The 22,780-nt window shown below is 37.1% G+C and overlaps 1 protein-coding gene across 1 annotated transcript in view; it reads left to right on the forward strand.

Annotated features, from left to right (window-relative positions):
* Positions 1-4,044: 4,044 nt before the first annotated feature.
* Kif19A (Kinesin family member 19A) overlaps positions 4,045-22,780 on the forward strand; it is a 48,305-nt gene continuing 29,569 nt past the window's right edge. The window contains exon 1 of the mRNA XM_067761903.1: positions 4,045-4,267. The gene's annotated coding sequence lies outside the window, so the exon portion shown is untranslated. The remainder of the gene's footprint in view (positions 4,268-22,780) is intronic.

The raw sequence follows: 22,780 nt of genomic DNA on the forward strand, positions 1-22,780 counted from the left end.
TCTAACTGTTCAAAAGTGATTTAAAACAAGTAAGGAAGTCTAAGTTCAGGTGAAACCGAACATTACATACCCCGCTGTACACTTGAAATGCTGTTGTTGTTTGTTTTGTGTGCTGAATAGTGTTGCAAGGTTGCGCAATAATACATATACATATGATTCTATTCGGAACTAATTTTCGTTTAAAAGAAGCAAAAAGGATACAGAGGCTAACACCAATGACCTTGAGCGGTAGTTTTCCTTCAGATATGGGAATTTCCCAACTGTTTATTTTAAAATAAAGATATAACAGAACAATAAACATAAACACACAAATGCCATTGTACTAAAATGCGTTATTACAAAAAAAAAGGGCAGGGTGAAATTTTCCGACTTTTACTAGAAATAGTTTATTACCTGCATGTACACACTTTTACAAAATCTTTTATATAAAAGAAGGCGATTTAACCGATTTAGTCCATATTTACTGAAAATATTTCCTGTTAAAAGGCATACATGTGCACCAAATTTTTCGTCGAGTTATGGCTCCAGAAACGTTGGGAAATGCATTGCAAGAAATGGGCAGTGCCGCGCCCATTTTCCCATTTCTTGTTATAAATAAAAAAAAATTAATTTAAGGCGCGATAACCTCCGAAGAGATCTAAGGCCGAGCTTCTCTTCCAATTTGCGTCGTGCTACTCTTGATTTTCCCTACAAATTGGCCGGACGGGACCTACATGTTTTATGCCGACTCCGAACGGCATCTGCAAGGCAGATGAGTTTTCACTGAAAGCTTTTCATGACAGAAATACACCCGGAGCGCTTGCCAAACAATGCCGAAGGGCGACCCCGCTTAGAAAAATTTCCTTCTAATTTAAAAACTTTATTTCTAAAATTTTGATGTTGCTTTTTCCGGGGTGCGAACCCAGGACATACGGTGTGGTAGGCGGAGCACGCTACCATCACACCACGGTGGCCGCCATTTCTTGTTATAATGGCACAAAATACGATTGGTACAAAACTAGTTTTCGCTAAAATTTAACTTATTATTTTTGCCTACGACCCTTCTTCAAGTCATTTATATTAAAGTGGGCGTGGTCTTTAACCGATGTCATCCATTTTTTCTAGAAATATTTCCTGTTATAGAGAAAATTTTTACACCCAATTTTATTACGATCCGTTAATTTTTCTTCGAGTTATGGCTCCCGAAACAGAGAAAATTGCTCAGTCATAAAAGGGGCGGTGCCACGCCCATTTTTTAAATTAGATTTTTTTCTTTTTTACTGTTATAAATCCACTTGGGAAATGAAATGCCATTGAATAAAGCTCTTTTTTTCAAAGATATAGCTTATTTTATTCGTTCACGACCCTTTTAAAAATCTTGTATATAAATGTGGGCGTGGTCCTTAACCGATTTCGTTAATTTTTCTTCAAAGCATTCCTTATGGTAAAGGTAGCCTCTCTGCCAAATTTTGTTACGATAGGTTTAACGATTTTTGATTTATGATTAATAATATTTGTAAAATTGATTTTATCACAAGTGGGCGGTGCCACGCCCATTTTAAACAATTTTTTCAAATTTTTATCAATAGTCTCAATATCAGTCTACACGTCAAGTTTCAACATTCTGGGTGTATTATTTACTAAATCATCAGGTTTTTTGTGTTTCCCAAAACGTTATATATATAAAAAGTGGGCGTGGTTATCATCCGATTTCGCTCATTTTCAATAGCAATCTATTCCAGATAAGCTCGTGTACCACTTGGTGAAGATATCTCAATATTTACTCAGGTTATCGTGTTAACGGACAGACGGGCAGACGGACGGACGGACATGGCTCAATCAAATTTTTTTTCGCTACTGACGATTTTGATATATGTACAACCAGCCGTTATCCAATCAAAGTTATAATGCCCTATGTACAAGTACAGCTGGGTATAAAAACAGGCGTTTTCGATGTCAGCTTAACACGGATTTGGCATCACCCAATTCACCAAGTTATTAAAACAACAGGTTTTAGGTGCATAAACACTCCTTTGAAATGATTCTTACCTCATACTTAATTTGAGGATATATGTACGTATGAGAAGGGTTTGAAAAATCACTTGGGCTCACATTCAAACATCTGTTGTCTATTTTCGAAACTTCAAAATGGCGTCTGAAATGTTAATTTTGATTTTCACACATCCTCCTTCAACACCCAAGTCTCACGGTTTGGGATTTTTTAAAGTTGGCGGCCCTATCCAAAACTAGTCCCTTGGAGTGAATCACATTGATTATAGGCTATAACCAAGTTTAATATCACCTACACGTTACGGCTCCTTTACAAATGTGAATACGTAGGCACATATATTTACCAGGTCAGGCGTTGTCCTTCACACGAACACTCAAAGCAAAAGTTTTCCCAAGACGTAGTCGACAGTCCGAACTAGTCTGAAAACTGAAGCTACGCGGTCATCCATAATGAGCTCCTATATCATAAGTCCGAAAAACAGCAGTTAACATCTTTCAACATAAAATGGGTCGAATTTCATTCTAAAATAACGTTTTGAATTAACGAAGACTATTGAAATCTACATTGTGAACACAAACGTCTGCAAACTTTGGTCTACATTTTAAAAATTTTATCCAGGGTTCTTGTAAAATTTTAATTATGAAGATGCCTCGAGGAATATACGATTTTCACCCATGACGCAATGACATCCACTTAGACTGCTTATGATTTCGAGGGCGGCATCCCTGGCCGAATAGTCACTCCCTAACGTTTAAAGGTGTGTCTCTGGTGTAGCTCGGCAGCATAGCGCGACAAAAGCATCCGTTCGAAAGTCTTCAGTGCTACACCTAGAGCTTCTAGGAAAGTGAGGTCGACGAAGTTATGAGTTCGAAGTCGCAGTACTATAGCTTCTGTGCTGGCATATGGAGTGAGGGTCAAGAGGAGTGGTAGCGACTGGTGGTCGGGATTGCTACTGTTCGCACATCGGGAATTGTAGCTCTTATAAACAGCCGAAACAACTCGAGGCGCCCTGTGCCACGAGAGTCATGACTATTAATAGACCATTAATAGCAACCATAAATCGCCTTTGTGCGTGACCGCCAAGGAGCCACAAATAAGAAATTGTGTTCGTGACGATTGTTAGGAGTTAACCTTAGGTGAAACTACGCTTTGCGCGAGATATACAAACAAAACTGTGACTATTTTATGTATCTCTATATCTTTTGAGCAGACGAAGGAGTACCAATTCCAAAGACTGGGGTTAGGTTCGAAGCCTCTCTTTAGTAACGAGGGACAATCCCTCCGCAAGGAGCCAACATCTTGATTTCCTTAAATACATACAAAATAAAACTTTTCCTAAATATTATTTTTTTTAAATAGAAAACTCAAGCCTTTTAAAGTAAGAACACCGGCGTACGCCGGCGCGCCGCCCACATCGCCGCCGATAGTGATCGGCGTAAACTTCTAATCCACATACATATGTACATACGTATGCCCATGATAGCATTGACGCTCAAAGTTCATTTTTTTGACCGGCTCACAACACTGGCTGTTACAATATTGAAGAATTTCATTGAGAATGAAATGCAAAATGGCACTCGAACATACTTTGCTACCCACATAACATACAAAGCGACATACCAAAGTGCAAAGTACAACAATACAAATAGAAAAACAATAGCAAATGAATTACCATATACTACATGGTTATGCAAATAAACTTAAATATATATGTATGTATTTACACTTGTATACGCTTATAACTTATAACCTTACTAACTGCGCTAACTGTTAGCTGATAAATTTGTATAAGCCTACTTTTAGGCGTACTATCCTGGCGGCCCACATTTTACTACTTTCACCAATTTCCCGTGCTTTGTCAGTTAGCAGGGCAAAAGGTATTGTGCTCATGCTTATGGTAAATACACCAACACTTGCATATGTACAATTATATGTAAACAAATTCAACGACCAGTGTTGTTTTGACCAAAGTTAGTCGCTAGTTGGCTAGTCTACCATACTAACACTTAGTTTAGCCATTAAACCTAACGCGTACGGACGTGTCGTTTGTGAATCAGATCTATGCAGTGACTTGGAAATATTTATGTAATACAGTATTATAGTGCATTTATATACTGTTATATATATAGTATATGTTTTTTTCGCTAAAATTTGTCTGTGAAATATTTCTGCAAGCTTAAAAAATCTGCACTGCAGGCGAAAAGTTTGAAAAAGTTGTGTCAAAAAAGACTTCATTGGAAAAGGATTATTTAGATAATTTAAAATAACTACTCTCACGTAAGTAAATAAGTGAATATGTAAATGTGTGAGCTCATATACGCAATACAGCGATTGCAAATCTGCCAAAAAAATACTGCCTATTTCGAAATTTTTTCAGCCTTGTTCCGATTTTTCAATTGAGAAAATTGTTCGAATTCGATTAAATGTGAAATAGAAAATAAAAAAATAAATGATTGGCGCGATAGTCCCTGAAGAGATTTTAGGCCGAGCTTCTCTTCTAATTTGCGTCGTGCTGCTCCTTTTAATGTTTCCCACAAATTGGAGAGACGGGACCCACATGTTTTTACACCGACTTCGAACGGCATTTTGTTTTTTTACTGAGAAGCTTTTCATGGCAGAAATACACTCGAAGTGTTTGCCAAACACTTCCGAGTGGCGACCCCGATTATAAAAATATTTTTCTAATTAAAACAGCTTTTTTTTATTTTTGATGTTACTTTGCCCAGGAGTTGACCCCAAAATCCTTTTGGACCAAATAATAAAAAAATTTTACGTTTACGCAAAGGTACCCATCTTTTAAGGTGGTACGAATATGTTTGCGTGTAATTGGTTGGGATTTGATTCCTTACTTAATTACTTAATTGGCGCTTAACCGTTTACACGGTTATGGCCGGTTTTTGATAAATCAACTTAAATCTAGCTTCGACCAGATCTTTACGATGTGCCAACTCTTGGAAAAGACTCACGATAAGAGATTCGACACTCACCATCTTTTAGTCAACTTCAAAGCAGCCTTTGATAGCATGAAAAGGCGCTGCTTATATGCGGCTAGATCTGAATTTAAGCTGCCTGCATAGTAATTAAGGCGCTGCTAAATGACAAAGAGCAGCACAACCAGTTTTGGAATGATTGATACCGACCTCTCCGAGTCATTCAAAACCAAACGAGACTGCAGACAAGGCGACTTCCTTGCATGCGATTTCTTTAGCCTAATGCTGAAGAAGATAATTCTAGGAGCAGAACTAAACCCCGAATGCACAACCTATTACAAGATCGAACTGGCGTATACTGATGATATTGATATTATTGGCCTTAACAAACGCGCGGTGACTCCAGCCTTCTCTAGATTGGATAAGAAGACATAAAAATTAGTTCTTGCCGTAAATGAGGACAAGACTTGCTGTCATCCAAGAAAGAATTGGTATATTCGCGCTCCGGCAGCCACATTACTGTTGACGAATAAAAATTCGAGACTCGTGAAGGACTTCGTCTATCTTGCCAACAAGTGCTACTTCGGACAGATTAGGCAATTGAAAAGCACAGTTCTCGCTCGACGAACAAAAATTACGCTATACAAGTCGCTTATCATGCCTGTCCTCATTTATGGCCCGGAATCATGCACGATGGCGAGAGAAGAAGAGGTGGCTTTTGGAGTTTTCGAGAGAAAAGCTCCTCGGAAGATTTATGGTCCTGTGCGTGATGCCGACGGCGAGTATTGAAGGAGGTATAAGAGCTGCATGAGTTTTGCGCACATGAAGATAGTTCAGCGAATAAAAGCCCAAAAGCTTCGCCGGCTAGGTTATGTTATGCGAATAGACGAAAACGCTTCAACCAAACAAATATTTCAGTCTACACTGCCATTAGGAAGCAGATTAAGAGGGATTCCCCCACTGAGTTGGGAGAGGTAGTTGGAGGGAAACTTGACCTCCTTCCGTGATCTGAATTGACGTTAGTTATCGTGAAACAGGGATAACTGACATGACTTATTACGAAAAAAGCCAAATCGCTTAGGCGGTTGAGTGACAATTACAAGATGCGGTAAAGGTGGGTTTGATGGGGAATGAGGACAAAAGACAGTACCTGCTATCATCGAGAAAAGAGTCAGCGCATATGCGCCTTCGCAACCACGCTACTATTGACAGCCATAATTTCGTAATAGTAAAAGACTTCGTTTATTTGAGAACCATATAATACCAAATAACACCAACAACAACATCAGTTTTGAAATCTAGCAAGGAATCAGCATTGCCAATATATGCTACTTTAGACTAGGTAGGCAGTTGAAAAGTAAAGTCCTCTCTAGACAAACGAAAATCATGCTCTACAAGTCACTTATCGTAGGTAGGTAGGTGAAATGGCTGCGACACTGGTCGCCCAAGTAGCTATTTAAAGCCATTTTGATGTCATGTAACTCGTCTAAAACAACCAGCCAGAGTTGTTGATAAAATTAAGAATATTTGGGATTGTTATCACAGATAACCCTCTGAGGTCTTCTAGAAACGGTGTTCCAAGGAACATTAGTCGGGCTCTAGCTAGAGCCGGGCATTTACACATAAAGTGTTCTACTGTCTCCCTGGCATTTGGATCTTTGCAGCTTCTGCAGTAATCGTTATACGGAATGCCCATCTTTTCCGCATGCGTACCTACTGCCCAATGACCAGTGCAGACTGCTATCAGTTTGCGTGTGTTGGCCCTGGATTTATTCAGAAGACTTCTCGTCCTCTTTCCATCACAGTTTGGCTAAATGGATTTTGATATTGCACAGGTGGTCATGCTATTCCACTTTGTTTGTGCTTTCTTCAAGTAGAAGATTTGGATATTCCCCTTAGCTACTGCTAAAGGTATGCCTACTTCGACACTGGTTGTTTCCTCGCTCATCTCCGATGAGCCCCTGCGTGCCAGCTCGTCGGCCTTCTCGTTACCCTCTATCCCCCTATGACCCGGGACCCAGATAACGCATAGTTCTAGATTTGTGGTTAACTGGGATATGAGTCGCTTACAAGCCCACACTAATTTTGAAATAATGTGTGGCGAGGAAAGCACTTTTATCGCTAGTCACTTATCATACCCGTCCTGCTATATGATGCAGAAGCGTGGACCATGACAACATCAGATAAAGCGGCTCTGGGAGTGTTCGAGAGAAAAGTTATTCGAAAGATTTATGGACCTCTACGCGTTGGCGATGGCTAGTACCGAAGAAGATTTAATGATCAGCTGTACGAGCTGTATATATATATATATATATATATAGCGTCTACGCTGGCTATATCATGTTAAGCGAATGAAAGATGACGCTCCGGCCCACTTTATTTAAACTCCCTTGGTGTGACCAATTGAGTTGGCAGAGCGAGTAAGCAACTGGCGCACCTTGTTGGACGGCCATAACCGTTTAAACGATTAAGGGCCAATTAAGTTTGTTTTGCTCTTGCGGAGTTCTCTCATTACTTTTTAAGTCCTTTTCTATTAAAAGAGTTGTGTCCGCTGTAAGTTTTGTTCTCGCCCCCTTAAAGTATGCTGTGCATAGTGAAATAAGAACCACTGTGAGAAAACGGTTATAGAGTCCAAAAAGTCATAATAAGGAGTTGAAAAACTTCTCTGCTCAAAAATACCTTCAAATATAAAATAACCAAGTAACAATAAAAAAAACTATTTCGGGACCAAAGAAACATTTTTTACGAGACAACATTTAAACTCTATACAAAAGAATAATTTGTCTTATTAAAATAAAAAATGGAGAAAAACCAAATCATTATCTGTATTTAATTAGCGAGACATGCTCAAATTGCTTTATACAATTGTTTTTGTTATTCATATTAGAGAAAAATTACAAAGTTTACAAACGGCGATGGTTACTAAGACATGTTTCTGAATTTCACTTCCTCATCAGCTAGCTTCTCGGCAGCTGAGTATTGAACTCGAAATCTCCAACATTCATACATTATACCAGTGTAAAGACCTTTAACCACTCAGCCATATGAATGACCCGCTGCTCGTTTTGCAATTGGTCTCCAAGGTTTACCTTTTTGTTGCTATTACTTTATCCACCATTACTAATTGTATATGCTTTTTATCCTAAGTGTGTGAAATAATTATAGGCCTGCCCTAACAGCTTAGTAACATTGGATATTCATAGTAAGTAGTGCCTTTGTTAGCAGTGCTTCCGCTGTTCATTATTATATCAATATTATTGTCTGTATGTAATTAGCGAGACATGCTCAAATTGTTTTACACAATTATTTTTGTTATAGATATTAGAGAAAAATTACAATGTTTACAGTTTTCTTAGGGCGCGCCTATAAATATTCCATACAATTGGGATTAAAAAGCATATATAATTAGTATGCACCTAAATGGTGAATAAAGGAATAGTAACAAAACGGCAAAACTTAGAGACCAATTGCAAAGCGTGCAGCGGGGCAGACATATGGCTGAGTGGATAAAGGCGTCTGCCTTTACACTAGTATAAAGTATGAATGTTAGAGATTTCGAGCGCCCGAGAAGCTAGCTGATGAAGAAGTGAAATTCAGAAAAATTTCCTAGTAACCATCGCCATTTGTAAACTTTGTAATTTTTCTATAATATCAGGAAAAACAAAATCACACAAAATGCTCAAGTGATTTGCATTCTAAAACCTTTTCTCTGTTTTTCAAAAAATACGCTGATTTAGCCCTTCAATTTTGAAAAACATGGAACAGTATTTATGCAAATTGCCAATGATATAGTAAAGCAATTCCTGCCTTCGTTGTTGCTGTTATTTTTTAACAACTGTACTCTCTATTCACCACTTATAATCACGAATGTATGTATGAATGTTTGTTTGCCTTAAAAAAAAAAACACATTTTAACAACGCATTTGCATACAACTTACTTTTGAAGTTGTTTTATCGCTTTTGTTTCCTTCAGCTCTCCTTCCAAAAACAAAACTTTCTTTCGTTCAAGGACTGTTATACAGTGGGACGTAAACTCGAGATTGCTTTTTTGGCGCTAGTCGCTTGGCGCTTAACAAATTTTATTGACCCACTTGGCAATAACAATGCAATGTTTTTCTTAACTTTGTAAGTCCATAACCTCAACTCGTTCCATTACTCGGTAGCAACTTTCGAACTCCTACCAACTTCTTTAAGCTCATTCACACTTGAACTCATACCACAAGCTGCGTAGTACGCACACCTCAAACCAACATCATTGTAAACGGTCGAGGCAATGCCTTTTAGAAGTTCACCACAATTTGCGTTATGAAACAATTTATTTGCATATTTTTATTTATTTATTTTAGTTTCATTGCTTTACTTCTTTACTCGCACGCACGAACTTTCAATAAAGCAAAATTTCTTAAGTTCTTTTACAAATTTGTATGTTTTCGCATGTCTCACAAAAAAATATTAGGTACACCTGTTTTTGGTGGTCTAATGCCCATTTTGCGGCTGCAGGGAGGTCTGAAATTTGTTATTTTTAAGGTCATATTAATTAGTCTACGTGAGCCTCAATGTACCAATCTGTAATAAATCCTTTGGGCAACAAACGGAATCACACACAACAGTCGTAAACTTAAGTTAATCCATCATAGGTTTTTGAAGTACTAGCTTGCATGCGTGAGTTTTGAGACGTGCTGGGGCCGGTGTGTGTGGTACAGTGGCCATATTATCATACTCAGCTGAGCAAAGATCACAGAGTATATATATTTTGTTCGCATATCCGTAGTCCACTTATATGCTCTAATAAATGAAGGAAATTGAGACAGCGCTGTACCGCCGAGGGATGAAGAAACCGATCACGCAATCGATGACGATGAAATTAATATCCCCCCATCCGCTTATGACGAAGTCAGAATTGTCATAGCACATAACCAGATTAAAAAATAAAGCCACGGGCGCTGATAAATTGCCTTCGGAACTTTTCAAATACGGAGGCGAGGAGTTGGTAAGGCGTATGCATCAGCCTCTTTGCAAATGCTATGGTGTGAAAAGTGAATGCCTGACGATTTTAATATTAGTGTTCTTTGCCCAGTCGACGACAATAAGGTGAATTTTGCAAGCTTTGAAATGGTACTGCCTATATGCAGCTATGTCTGTATTTGGTTTAGCCATGCAAAATGACGTTGAACGACAAAATTAGTCAGAATTTGTGAGGACACTTCCGAGCCTTTCGAAACTAAACGAGGTTTCAGACAGGGTGACAGGGTGCGATTTTTGTAATTTGATGCTGGAAAAAATAATACTAGCTGCAGAACTGAACAGCTCTGGAGCAATATACTATAAAAGCATGCAGTTGCTGGCATATTCTGACGACATTGATATCATGGGCCGAAACACCTGCGCCGTAGGTTCTGCTTACCCCAAGCCCGGTAAAAGAAACGGAGGACAAATCGAAGTACCTGCTGTTATCAAGCAAGGTGTCAGCGCATTTGCGCGTTGTAACCACGCCACTGTTGGCAGCCACAATATCGAAATAGTAAAAGACTTCGTTTATTTGAGAACCAACAATAACACAAACAATAACATCAGCTTTGAAATCTAGCGAGGAATCACAATATATGCTACTTTGACTGAGCGCTCTCTCGGCAGACGAAAATCATGCTCTACGAGTCACTTATCGTACCCGGCCTGCTATATGATACAGCAGCCTGGACCATGGCAATTCAGTTAAGGCGGCTCTGAAAGTATTTGAAAGGTTTATGGACTGCTACGGGTTGGCGACGGCAAGAACCGAAGAATGTTCCATGATGAGCTGTACGAGTTTAACGAAGACATCAACATAGTCCAGCCAATTGAAATACAGCGAAAAGAATTTTTATCAGAACCAGCCGATGGAAGGCCCCACTCCGCTGAAAGGACCAGGTGGAAAACGATTTAAACTCTTAAGCGCCAATTAAGTTAGTAAGTTACTAATCCTATATTACCTCCAAAATAATTTGGAGATAAAATAGAAACAGAATACTGTAAAACTCAAAAATTTTCTAAAATAGACGTGCCACCCCTCTTTTGTCGAACTATTTTCCCAAGTTTTGAAAGTTTGAAAAAGAACATAGCCGATGCAAAATAACTTCATATCAACGATTTTTGACTCCTAAAATGTTGTGATAAGAGCAAATGCAAAAAGTAGCATTTTTTTAAGTTGGGCGTGGCAACAATTATTTCTAAAACAATTTCCAGTATTTCGTAAGCCACAACAAGAAGAATGATTGACGTTTCGTAGAAACAGATAGTAAACTTATTTTCTTTATAATTAGACAATTTTCTTGTGAAATACAAGTATTGTGCGATAAGAACTCACAGCTGGGTATATTGTTTCCGTTTCCACACGAATATTAACTTCCTTACATACATATATAATTTGGTTCAATTTATTACTTAGAACCAGGGCGGCAAACCACATCGAAAATCGAAGCGGTTCGGTTCGGCTTACACAAAGCTCCCAAGAATTAATCAAATTTTCATCAGTTTTCCAAACTTATTAAAAACTTTTAAAAAATTTCTGAGTTTGCAGTTTTGTAGCTCATCTAACTGTATTGTAATAATGTGCAAGTTTCAAGATGGTGTGCACATTTTTTTCCATACACCGCATGAACAAAATTTGTTTTTATATGGAAGATATGGGCAACACCCTTGGGGAAAAAAAATTTAAAAAAATTAACGGTAATTCTCATCAACTTGAAACTTGCACACTATTACACTACAATTGAATGAGCTTCAAGACTGCAAATTCAGAAATTTTCTAAAAACTTTCAATAAAAAGTTTCGAAAATTGATAAAAATTTTATTAATTTAACAATAAAATTTTTATAATTATACATATGTATGTGGCTTGTGTTATAGTTCGGACTATGTTATAAATGAAAAATGAAAAAGCTCTTTCATTAACAAAGTTGTTGTGCACGAGGTTTGAACTCATTATATAAAATTGCTTATTTTTTCACAAGCTTTTGACCACAGGCGCAAACAGTAGACGCTATTACTATCAAAAGTGACAACTCACGGCGTTGCCATCGAGAAAAAATATATGCAATTATATCTTAGAGTTGTATTTTCAAGAAAAGTGGTGAATTAAATAAGTGAAGTGATTTTTGTTGAAACTTTATTTTGAACCGAACCGAACCATTTTTTTTTGGTGGCTTTCGATTCGGTTTTTGAAGTTAAGAAAAAAAAACTGTTCGGTTCGTGGTTCGGTTCAAAGCCCCAAAATAGCGGGTGGTTCGGTTCATGAACCGGTTCGTTTCGAACCTGTTTGAAGCCCTGCTTAGAACACTTGGTTTATTGAATAAATTTCAGACTACTTGTATATTTTACTTTATGAACTTTTTTTGTACAAACATTCCACCCTTATTCATCTTGGTTAAGTTATGTTTAAGTGGCTGCTTCTGCTGTGGAGACTCACGTACGTGATACCAAGTAGGAGCCCTTATGACCTTCCTGTAGAGAGGGGTTCATACACCCATGAAGCTAATCCAACGCTTTTCCTAATGTAACCCCAAATTTCATTTATGTTGGGGGATTCAAGCTGCGCAGGGCACCAAAAGGAGTATCTGCGGAGACATCAGAGCCTGGTCTTCGACAGGGTACGAAGAAATGGAAAAAGTATTAGGCACCGGCAGGTTAATAAGATAGTGAGCAGCTTTCCAGATATAAGCTATAAGCTCGAAAACACTGCAGTGGTCTGGTATGACATCACAGTGCAAAATGCATCCAATTATAGCAAGCCATAATCATATTACAGTCGAAGGCTCGAACTGAGCTTACGCCTGGTGGCATTTTTCAAGTAATTCGCTTTTGAACTTGAAATGTTTTTAATTTACGTACAATTTATTTGTTTTGTATAATTTTTATTTGGCTTAATTTGATATTTATAATGCACGTGGGATAGCTAAGTACCTACATTAATTCAAATTACTATATGTACAGTAACGTTCACATAAATAAAACGCTTCTATTACTTAACAAAATTCACGGTTGATTTTATACACTTGAAACTTCTTGTTTACTCCCAGTAGCGGAAATTAGGAAAACTTAACTACTGTACTCGCTGGTTCTTGGGATTTTAACACCGGTATCTGGTACTAGTACCCGAGCTATATAACTTATCGGACTTAGCTGACGTGTTTAGTAGTAAGCAATTGAACTTATGTTAACGGCTTTCATCAAAATATGACTAGCACCAACTAACAACAGTTTTTGTAAGCACAACCAATCCCAAATCAAAGACAAACAGACTAGCAGACCAAACCTAAATAAAAAGGACCATATTTGGTGCAAATTGTCAAAGGGTCAACCTTGATTCTATTGTTGCTGTTGACGATGGGATTGTATACTTTTAAAAAACGGACTGCGTAAGTGTAAAGGCCACTCAAAGTTGGACTCAAAAGAAACTATTTTCAGACCAATGATCGAAATGCTCTGCTTAAATAATTAAGATGTTAGAAAATTAACCTTTGAGAAAAAGTTTAGTCTCAAATGATAAATCAAAGTGAGTTACAGCGACCTTTGAAACTTTTCGTTCCGTTGCTTATTGGGCTAGGAAATAGGGAGAGAGATTCGTCCCTCTTGACACCAGAGGAACATAGAAGAACTCCATAACTATCCACTCAGAAGTAGAAGGCGTATCAGACGTTTCCACCGTTTGTCAGATATTTTGTTACATAGTGTAACGAATTTACTGTTTAAACTGTTGAATAAATAACTCCAATTTGTAATAATGCAAAATGGCCTTTATTAAAGAACTTCACAATAACAATCAAACTGTGCAACGAATAGCTTGCTTAATAAACAAACTGATTGATAGCTCAAATGAAACTTTACTATTCAAAATAATACTCCTCTTGCTCGCTAGATAGCGTCTTAGTCGAAACTGCTTGACAACTCAAATCAAACTGAATTTCAGCGCCTCTACAATTGCCGCCTTTTATACTCTTTGATTTCAACCTTCGCATCTTCTAGGCGCTTCCAGAATCTACTAGTCCAGCAGCTCTCAAACTTCTCAGCTGTAACTACAATTGCACAATTTTATAGTTTTTCTCATTGCATACTTATAGGAGTATCTCCGATATATGCATGTGTTAGTGCATTGACTCCCCGCTGCTCGTATACGTACATGGTACATATGTGTAGACGCAATTATTGTTTCGTTTATGTAGATACATAATGATTGATCTATGGATGTGAATTCACGTCACTGCTTAGCATCGGCTTAGAGACGATAGCATTGCTCAGTGCTGCTAACATTCGTTACAATAGCTTAAAATAATAAAATAAAAATCAGATAAACCACAAAGTTTGAAAGGATGTTGATCGACTTTTAGTTTTCAGGTTTACTGATCATTATCACAGCCGATCTCTAAAAGGATTCCTTGATGGCCTTCTTGAGGCTAGAAACCAGAAATTGAGAAGCAAAAATAGCTTTTTATTGAATACGATGTACCGCCGAGGAAATTTAAGTCAAGCTTCTCTTTTAATCTTAATATATATAAATTTCGTATCACGTTGTTTTTCCGCGATGGACTCCTTATCAAAAAATAGCAGTATGCTATTAAAACAACTTCCGGCGGAAATAATTAGTTCCGAAATATATTATTATCTTCGCAAACTGAAGTTGAAGAGCAATAATAATCCTGTAGCGAATTTTAGGGATTCTAAAGCACCTTCCGTTACGGTTCGAATCGCTGAACTCTCCGATAAATAAGTATAGCAAAATGTTCTTTAATTCACAATTAAATTGCTTGCCGACTTTACCTATAGCGGGATAAAATAAAACTGATTGATTATTCCTCAGTTTTTGGTGCTTTTATACTCTCAGTTGCCTCGTTCACCTATATATCTTCTAAGGTCTGGACTTTGCTCGAACAGCCTTCGCGAACCGCTGTTATTTTATTTCTCATTTCTGTATCTAATATTCACGTTTGGCTGTGTGTATATGTGTGAGTAATAAATTCTGCTCTTAGTTGATGATTGCATGATGTGGGACTGTTTGTCTTTCTTCTTAGCTCTTAGCTGCTAACTACATGTGCACGGTGGGTTTTAAAAAATTTTAATTTTTCTGACGACCCCCCTGGAAATTTTTCTGTGGGCTTATTGTAGGAGGTGCCTAGTGTCAAAAACGTCAACCGCGAAATCGCATATTCGGCGTTTTTTTCTTTAGAGTCATTTGAACTTTTAAATTTTTTAAATTTTGCAATTAAAGCTTTCGTACGCGTTATTGATAGGGAAATCTATTTTAACGCAATAATAATCATGTTTCTTTGCAACAAATAATGTAAACATTTATATTATGTAACGTTACGTACAATGCAAACAGTTATTCTAACAAAATTTATAAAATAATGCATATTTTTGTTTGAAACCACAAAAGTTCGTTAATCAGCTTCTCCAATTTATTTGAATCACAAATGGCAACTTGGTATTCGCAAACTGCTCTCAATAAACGACTAGGGTATTCTGAATGAGATATTTTAACACTGTACTTAACCCCCACGTCTTTTTAAAAACTGCATTGACAGATTCAAAAGCTTGCTCGCTCCAAAAAGCGAGTCCTTTTCCATGTTTTGAACAAAAGTAAGGCACGTGTTCAATTACAGCATGAACTTTAGGTGTAACACTAATTTCCAAGTCCCCATAACTTGTTTTAAATTTGTTAATATGCACTTTGAATTGTGGGTCTAGATTATGCGAAAAGCAAGAGTTAACTACCAGACCAAAATCTACATACATTTCCCGCACGTTTTTCTGAAATTCTTCTCAAAATATCTACATTTTTAAGCAATTTTTTGCAGAAATTTCCGTTAAAGGAGACTGTCCGAAGTAAACTTCACGATCTACGTGGCATTATTTAACCCATTCATTGCTTTCTATTTCAAATGTTTACATGTATGTGTGGTTGCTTGCTTTGATGTTGTTGGGCTTTTTATTACTTACAGCATAGTGATGTATCGAAATGCTAATATTCGCCACAATACTATCGTTTCAAGTATGAATGATTGGAAGATTGTCACGGTTAAAGTGACAAGGCCTACAAATATACACCCACGGTTCCAAGATGAACTAAGCTAATTAGTCAAGCTGGGATAAAACCATTGTACCATACATATTTGTTTCAGTTTTTCGGCATGGTTCATATGAACCTAATAGATGTATTATCCCTTTAAATTTCCTCAATGAAATACATAAAATGACACATTTAAAAAGACCTAAGTAAATTCGCAAATTATCGTCATTGTGTTTTTTTATTTATTTATTAAAGCTGCACAAAAACTCTCTCTCGATTATAAAAATTCCGTGACTAACACAATTGAAATCAATAAATATGTGTAATTCAAGTGGCAAAATTTTACATGCACTCCTACAAATGTAACCTCATGAAATAGTTATCTGTTCTGTCCCCATACAGACACAACCAAGCCAAACGGCTAATGACAGCAAACCAAAAAAAAACTGATAAATCGCTATTTGAGGTACAACGTCACTTACCACCCGCGCTGGTCACTACAAAATTAGCACAACATCACAATAGGTCCTATATAGTCTTTACACAAAGACTATGAAAACAAAAAATAAGGGAACTGTATATATAGAGGGTATAATATCGGACAATAGTTGTTTATCTACACGCTATAGCATATAATCGGCGCCTAAGCTTACTTTTGCTTGTACACCAACACGAGAACAGCTCATACACAAATGCATAGATTAATCAAACGTCAGGTGGCATAAAAAAGGCCAAAAGCAAATAAACAAATATCTATAGGTATGTACCTATATGGTACACACACGCCTACATATGCCGATAAATATGAAGGGATAATAATAATTAAATGCAATGACAGCGCTTATGCAACTATGGGGAAACTAAAAAAAAACAAGTAAGGAAGGTTAAGTTCGGGTGTAACCGAACATTACATACTCAGTTGAGAGCTATGGTGACAACATAAGGGAAAATAACCATGTAGAAAATGAACCGAGGGAAACCCTGGAATGTGTTTGTATGACATATGTATCAAATGAAAGGCATTAAAGGGTATTTTATGAGGGAGTTGGCCATAGTTCTATAGATGAATGCCATTTAGGGATATAGCCATAAAGGTGGATCAGGGTTGACTCTAGAATGCGTTTGTACGATATGGGTATCAAATGAAAGGTGTTAATGAGTATTTTAAAAGGGACTAATCCTTAGTTCCATAGGTGGACGCCGTTTCGAGATATCGCCATAAAGGTGGACCAGGTGTGACCCTAGAATTTGTTTGTACAATATGGGCATCAAACGAAAGGTGTTAATGAGTATTTTAAAAGGGAGTGGGCCTTAGTTCTATAGGTGGACGCCGTTTCGAAATATCGCCATAAAGGTGGACCAGGGGTCACTCTAGAATGCGTTTGTACGATATGGGTATCAAATGAAAGGTGTTAATGAGTATTTTAAAAGGGACTAATCCTTAGTTCCATAGGTGGACGCCGTTTCGAGATATCGCCATAAAGGTGGGCCAGGTGTGACCCTAGAATTTGTTTGTACAATATGGGCATCAAACGAAAGGTGTTAATGAGTATTTTAAAAGGGAGTGGGCCTTAGTTCTATAGGTGGACGCCGTTTCGAGATATCGCCATAAAGGTGGACCAGGGGTGACTCTAGAATGAGTTTGTACGATATGGGTATCAAATGAAAGGTGTTAATGAGTATTTTAAAAGGGACTAATCCTTAGTTCCATAGGTGGACGCCGTTTCGAGATATCGCCATAAAGGTGGACCAGGTGTGACCCTAGAATTTGTTTGTACAATATGGGCATCAAACGAAAGGTGTTAATGAGTATTTTAAAAGGGAGTGGGCCTTAGTTCTATAGGTGGACGCCGTTTCGAAATGTCGCCATAAAGGTGGACCAGGGGTGACTCTAGAATGTGTTTGTACGATATGGGTATCAAATTAAAGGTATTAATGAGGGTTTTAAAAGGGAGTGGTGGTTATTGTATAGGTGGTCGCCTTTTCGAGATATCACCATAAAGGTGGACCAGGGGTGACTCTAGAATGCGTTTGTACGATGTGGGTATCAAATGAAAGGTGTTAATGAGTATTTTAAAAGGGAGTAATCCTTAGTTCCATAGGTGGACGCCGTTTCGAGATATCGCCATAAAGGTGGACCAGGGGTGACCCTAGAATTTGTTTGTACAATATGGGTATCAAAAGAAAGGTGTTAATGAGTATTTTAAAAGGGAGTAATCCTTAGTTCCATAGGTGGACGCCGTTTCGAGATATCGCCATAAAGGTGGACCAGGTGTGACCCTAGAATTTGTTTGTACAATATGGGCATCAAACGAAAGGTGTTAATGAGTATTTTAAAAGGGAGTGGGCCTTAGTTCTATAGGTGGACGCCGTTTCGAAATATCGCCATAAAGGTGGACCAGGGGTGACTCTAGAATGAGTTTGTACGATATGGGTCTCAAATTAAAGGTATTAATGAGAGTTTTAAAAGGGAGTGGTGGTAGTTGTATATGTGAAGGCGTTTTCCAGATATCGACCAAAATGTGGACCAGGGTGACCCAGAACATCATCTGTTGGATACCGCTAATTTATTTATATATGTAATACCACGTACAGTATTCCTGCCAAGATTTTAAGGGTTTTTTGTTTCGCCCTGCAGAACTTTTTCATTTTTTTCTACCTAATATGGTAGGTGTCACAACCATTTTATAAAGTTTTTTCTAAAGTTATATTTCGCGTCAATAAAACAATCCAATTACCTTACCATGTTTCATCCCTTTTTTCGTATTTGGTATAGAATTATGGCATTTTTTTTCATTTTTCGTAATTTTCGATATCGAAAAAGTGGGCGTGGTCATAGTCGGATTTCGTTCACTTTTCATACCAAGATAAAGTGAGTTCAAGTTAGCACGTGAACTAAGTTCATTAAAGATATGTCGATTTTTGCTCAAGTTATCGTGTTAACGGCCATGTGGAAAGACAGACGGACGACTGTGTATAAAAACTGGGCGTGGGATCAATCGATCCCGCCCATTTTCACAGAAAACAGTTAGCGTCATAAAATCTATGCCCATACCAAATTTTAAAAGGTTTGGTTAATTTTTGTTCGACTTATGGCGTTAAACGTATCGTAGACAAATTAAATGAAAAAGGGCGGAGCCACGCCCATTTTGAAATTTTCTTTTATTTTTGTATTTTGTTGCACCATATCATTACTGGAGTTGAATGTTGACATAATTTACTTATATACTGTAAAGATATTAACTTTTCTTTTAAAATTTGAATTTAAAAAAAATTTTGTTTAAAAAGTGGGCGTGGTCGTTCTCCGATTTTGCTAATTTTTATAAAGCAGACATATATAAGAGTAATGTTCCTGCCAAATTTCATCATGATATCTTCAACGACTGCCAAATTACAGCTTGCAAAATTTTGGTCGTTAAAACAAACTTCTGGTAACACTACGGACTCAATCAGTCTATGTGAGGTCCTCATGGACCGGCCAGTTCAACCTACCTACCTTCTTTTAAAAGTGGGCGGTGCCACGCCCATTGTCCAAAATTTTACTAGTTTTCTATTCTGCGGCATAAGTTAAACTCATCTACCAAGTTTCGTCGCTTTACCTGTCTTTTGTAATGAATTATCGCACTTTTTCGGTTTTTCGAAATTTTCGATATCGAAAAAGTGGGCGTGGTTATAGTCCGATATCGTTCATTTTAAATAGCGATCTGAGATGAGTGCTCAGGAACCTACATACCAAATTTCATCAAGATACCTCAAAATTTACTCAAGTTATCGTGTTAAGGACGGACGGACGGACGGACGGACATGGCTCAATCAAATTTTTTTTCGATCCTGATTATTTTGATATATGGAAGTCTATATCTATCTCGATTCCTTTATATATGTACAACCAACCGTTATCCAATCAAACTTAATATACTCTGTGAGCTCTGCTCAACTGAGTATAAAAACACCGCGAAAACATTTTTGTGAAGATAACATACCTTAATTCACAAATGCACTAACCAAACAAAGCCCAATACCTTTTTCTCTACGATGTACACGCATATGTATTAAAATGCATAAAATTTTCAAAAAGTTCGTGCCATTAACAAAAGAGTTATACCACTTTTAAAACCCTTTATCTAAAGGAAGGGATAGGAAAACAAGAGGAGGAGAGAGGAAAGGATGGTTTACAAGTCAAACCCGAAGCTGAAACCTAAACCGGACGGAGTATTATAAACTTGTTATCGAAGGGTTGTCAGTTTGTTATCGATTAGTAATCGATCTTGTATAGGCGAGTTAGTTATGACGTATAGTCGAGCTATCGATTTGTTATCGAGGTATCATAAATTTGCTATTGATAGCAAAGGTTATCAATGAGTTACTGACTTTTTGCGCAAGAGTTATCGATAATTTATCGATTTATTGCCCAAAAGTTATGGATTATTTATCGAAAGATATAGGTACGTTGGCCACCGTGGCGTGGTGGTAGTGTTTCGCCTACCACACCGAAGGTTCTGACTCCCAGTTTCGTGTAAAGCAACATCAAAAATTTAGAAAAATATTTCTTAATTAGAAAAAAGTTTTTCTAAGGGATGCCGCCCTAGAAAGTGGTTTGGCAAATACCATAAGAAGCTTCTCAGTGAAAATTAATATGTCTTGTGGATGCCGTTCGGAGTCGGCAGAACAGACAATTTTTAGGATAAAATAAAAAAGAGCATGATGCAAATTAGAAAAAAAACTCGGTCCGAATCTCCTCGGAGGTAAATCATGCAAAGAATTTATTTACTTATTTCTATATGTAACCAAAAAGTTTTCGACAAGTTGAAGATTTGCTATCAAAAATGTATTGATATGCTATAGAAAAGTTATCAATTCATTATCGAGAAGTCATCGATTATTTATCGAAAATGTAGCAAAAATTTATCGATTTTTCATTGAAAAGTTTTCTTTTTTTTATCGGAGTGTCACCAAATTTTTTTTTGGCGTGTTATCGAATTGTTGTCGAAAAGATATCGATTTTTTATCGAAAAAGTATCGATTTTTTATTGAAAAAATATCTATATATCATCTAAAGGCTATCAATTTGCTATTGTTATCGGAGCGGTACCGATTTCTGATCGGCGTGTTATCGACTTGTTAGTTTTAAAAAAACAAAAAATTATTTGTCTAGACTTACACTTGTATATTAAACCTCGAGCTTCGCGGCAACTTTGTACCCACGCATTTTTTATCACGCAAAACTATGTAAATGGCGAAATATGTTTGTGTCTATTTTTTCTTTAATTAACTCATAATAAGAATTTTTGTTAAAATATAATTTTATAAAATTTATATTGAAATCTTATACTAGGTACAAACACACACCAAATTGTCAATTTATACCATTTGGACAATTTATTATGCAATTTATCATATAATAAATTGTAATAATAAATTGCCAATTTAAAAAAAATTGTGTAATAAATTGTTTGAAACTGCAAATACAACCTTGTAAAGTGTGTTTATTGAGTAGATTTAAACGTCAGTTACGCATGGCTCAATTATATGGTTGGCTCATCTCATCAGCTGATTTTATTTTCTTCATTTCACTGGAGTAGGGATTTTCAAAAGAAGATGGCACACTCAAAATGAAACCAAAACATTGAACACATTTTCTTACAACGCACAAAAATTTCAAAGTTTTATATTTTATTCCATTCGCCTAATACCAACACGCACATTTTGACAGTCTGAACAAAGGTATGTTGTTGCTGTAGAGATGAGTCAACCAGCTATGAAATACCTATTGAGTCAGCTAAATTGAGTTGTATGAACACCACTCAATTTAAATCGAAATTGCCCCAATTTATTTTTCTGTTTGAACATTGTATTACTCACATCGCTGTGGTTTAACCAAATATAAAAATAATTCCAAAGTGAACTAAACCGTTGTATAACACTTCCCTTTGAGGATTTCAGTCCATCTGTATTCTCCTTCGAAAAACCCAATGAAATTAAGTATTGGGTTTAAATACCAATATATTTTGATTACACTGCGGTAACCGTATCCAGGACCAGTTTTTTATCCACTTTTGCTCTTTAGTATGCACACATTAGAGGGAGCAGATATATACGAAACTGGCCCTGAGGATGGTTTCCGAAGTGTACCCGAAATATATTGGCAGTAAAACCGAACACTGTGTGTTAGTGAGTTTTTTGGACCTTGAGCCAGCACAAAAAATAAAACTTTTATTCTGCCTTTCTATACCCCAAACATTTCCACTTTTCTTCTGTTCCTTCCGCTCTTTCTATATTATCGTGTTCCACTTTACTATCTTCCCGCTCTTTGTCTGGCTTTCCGCTTTTCCCTCCCCTTAATTTTCCTTAACTATCATCCTCTTCTTTTTTCTTTCCTTCTTTTTCTCCCTTTCATTACCTCCATTTCTCCCGTTCCACTATTCCTTGCCATAATCGTTCTACTCCGTGTTTTTACTTCTCGACTCTCTTTCTCTCGATACGTCTTATAATTTCTCTTTTTGTTTCCACCTCATATCCTTTTTCTCCTCTACCTCGCTACCTTATCTCTTATACCTCCTCTCCATTTTCCTCTTCATCTCCTCCTACTCATCTCTTTCGTATTTAGAATGATTATTAGGCCCGTTCCGGTTTTCACAAGCAGTTACAATTTTCGCTGATCTTGTAGCCGTAATGACATTTTTCAATTACTTTCAATTCATTTTTTCTAAGTACTTGAGTTGGAATGGAAAAATTTCTGTTCAAGAAAACCAGAAAACCGCCTTACAAACATGCAAACTTCAACACATAACTACATACTAATTATGTGATGTGTAGAAG

This window comes from Eurosta solidaginis, chromosome 1, assembly GCF_040869045.1.
Source record: "Eurosta solidaginis isolate ZX-2024a chromosome 1, ASM4086904v1, whole genome shotgun sequence".
Taxonomy (NCBI): domain Eukaryota; kingdom Metazoa; phylum Arthropoda; class Insecta; order Diptera; family Tephritidae; genus Eurosta; species Eurosta solidaginis.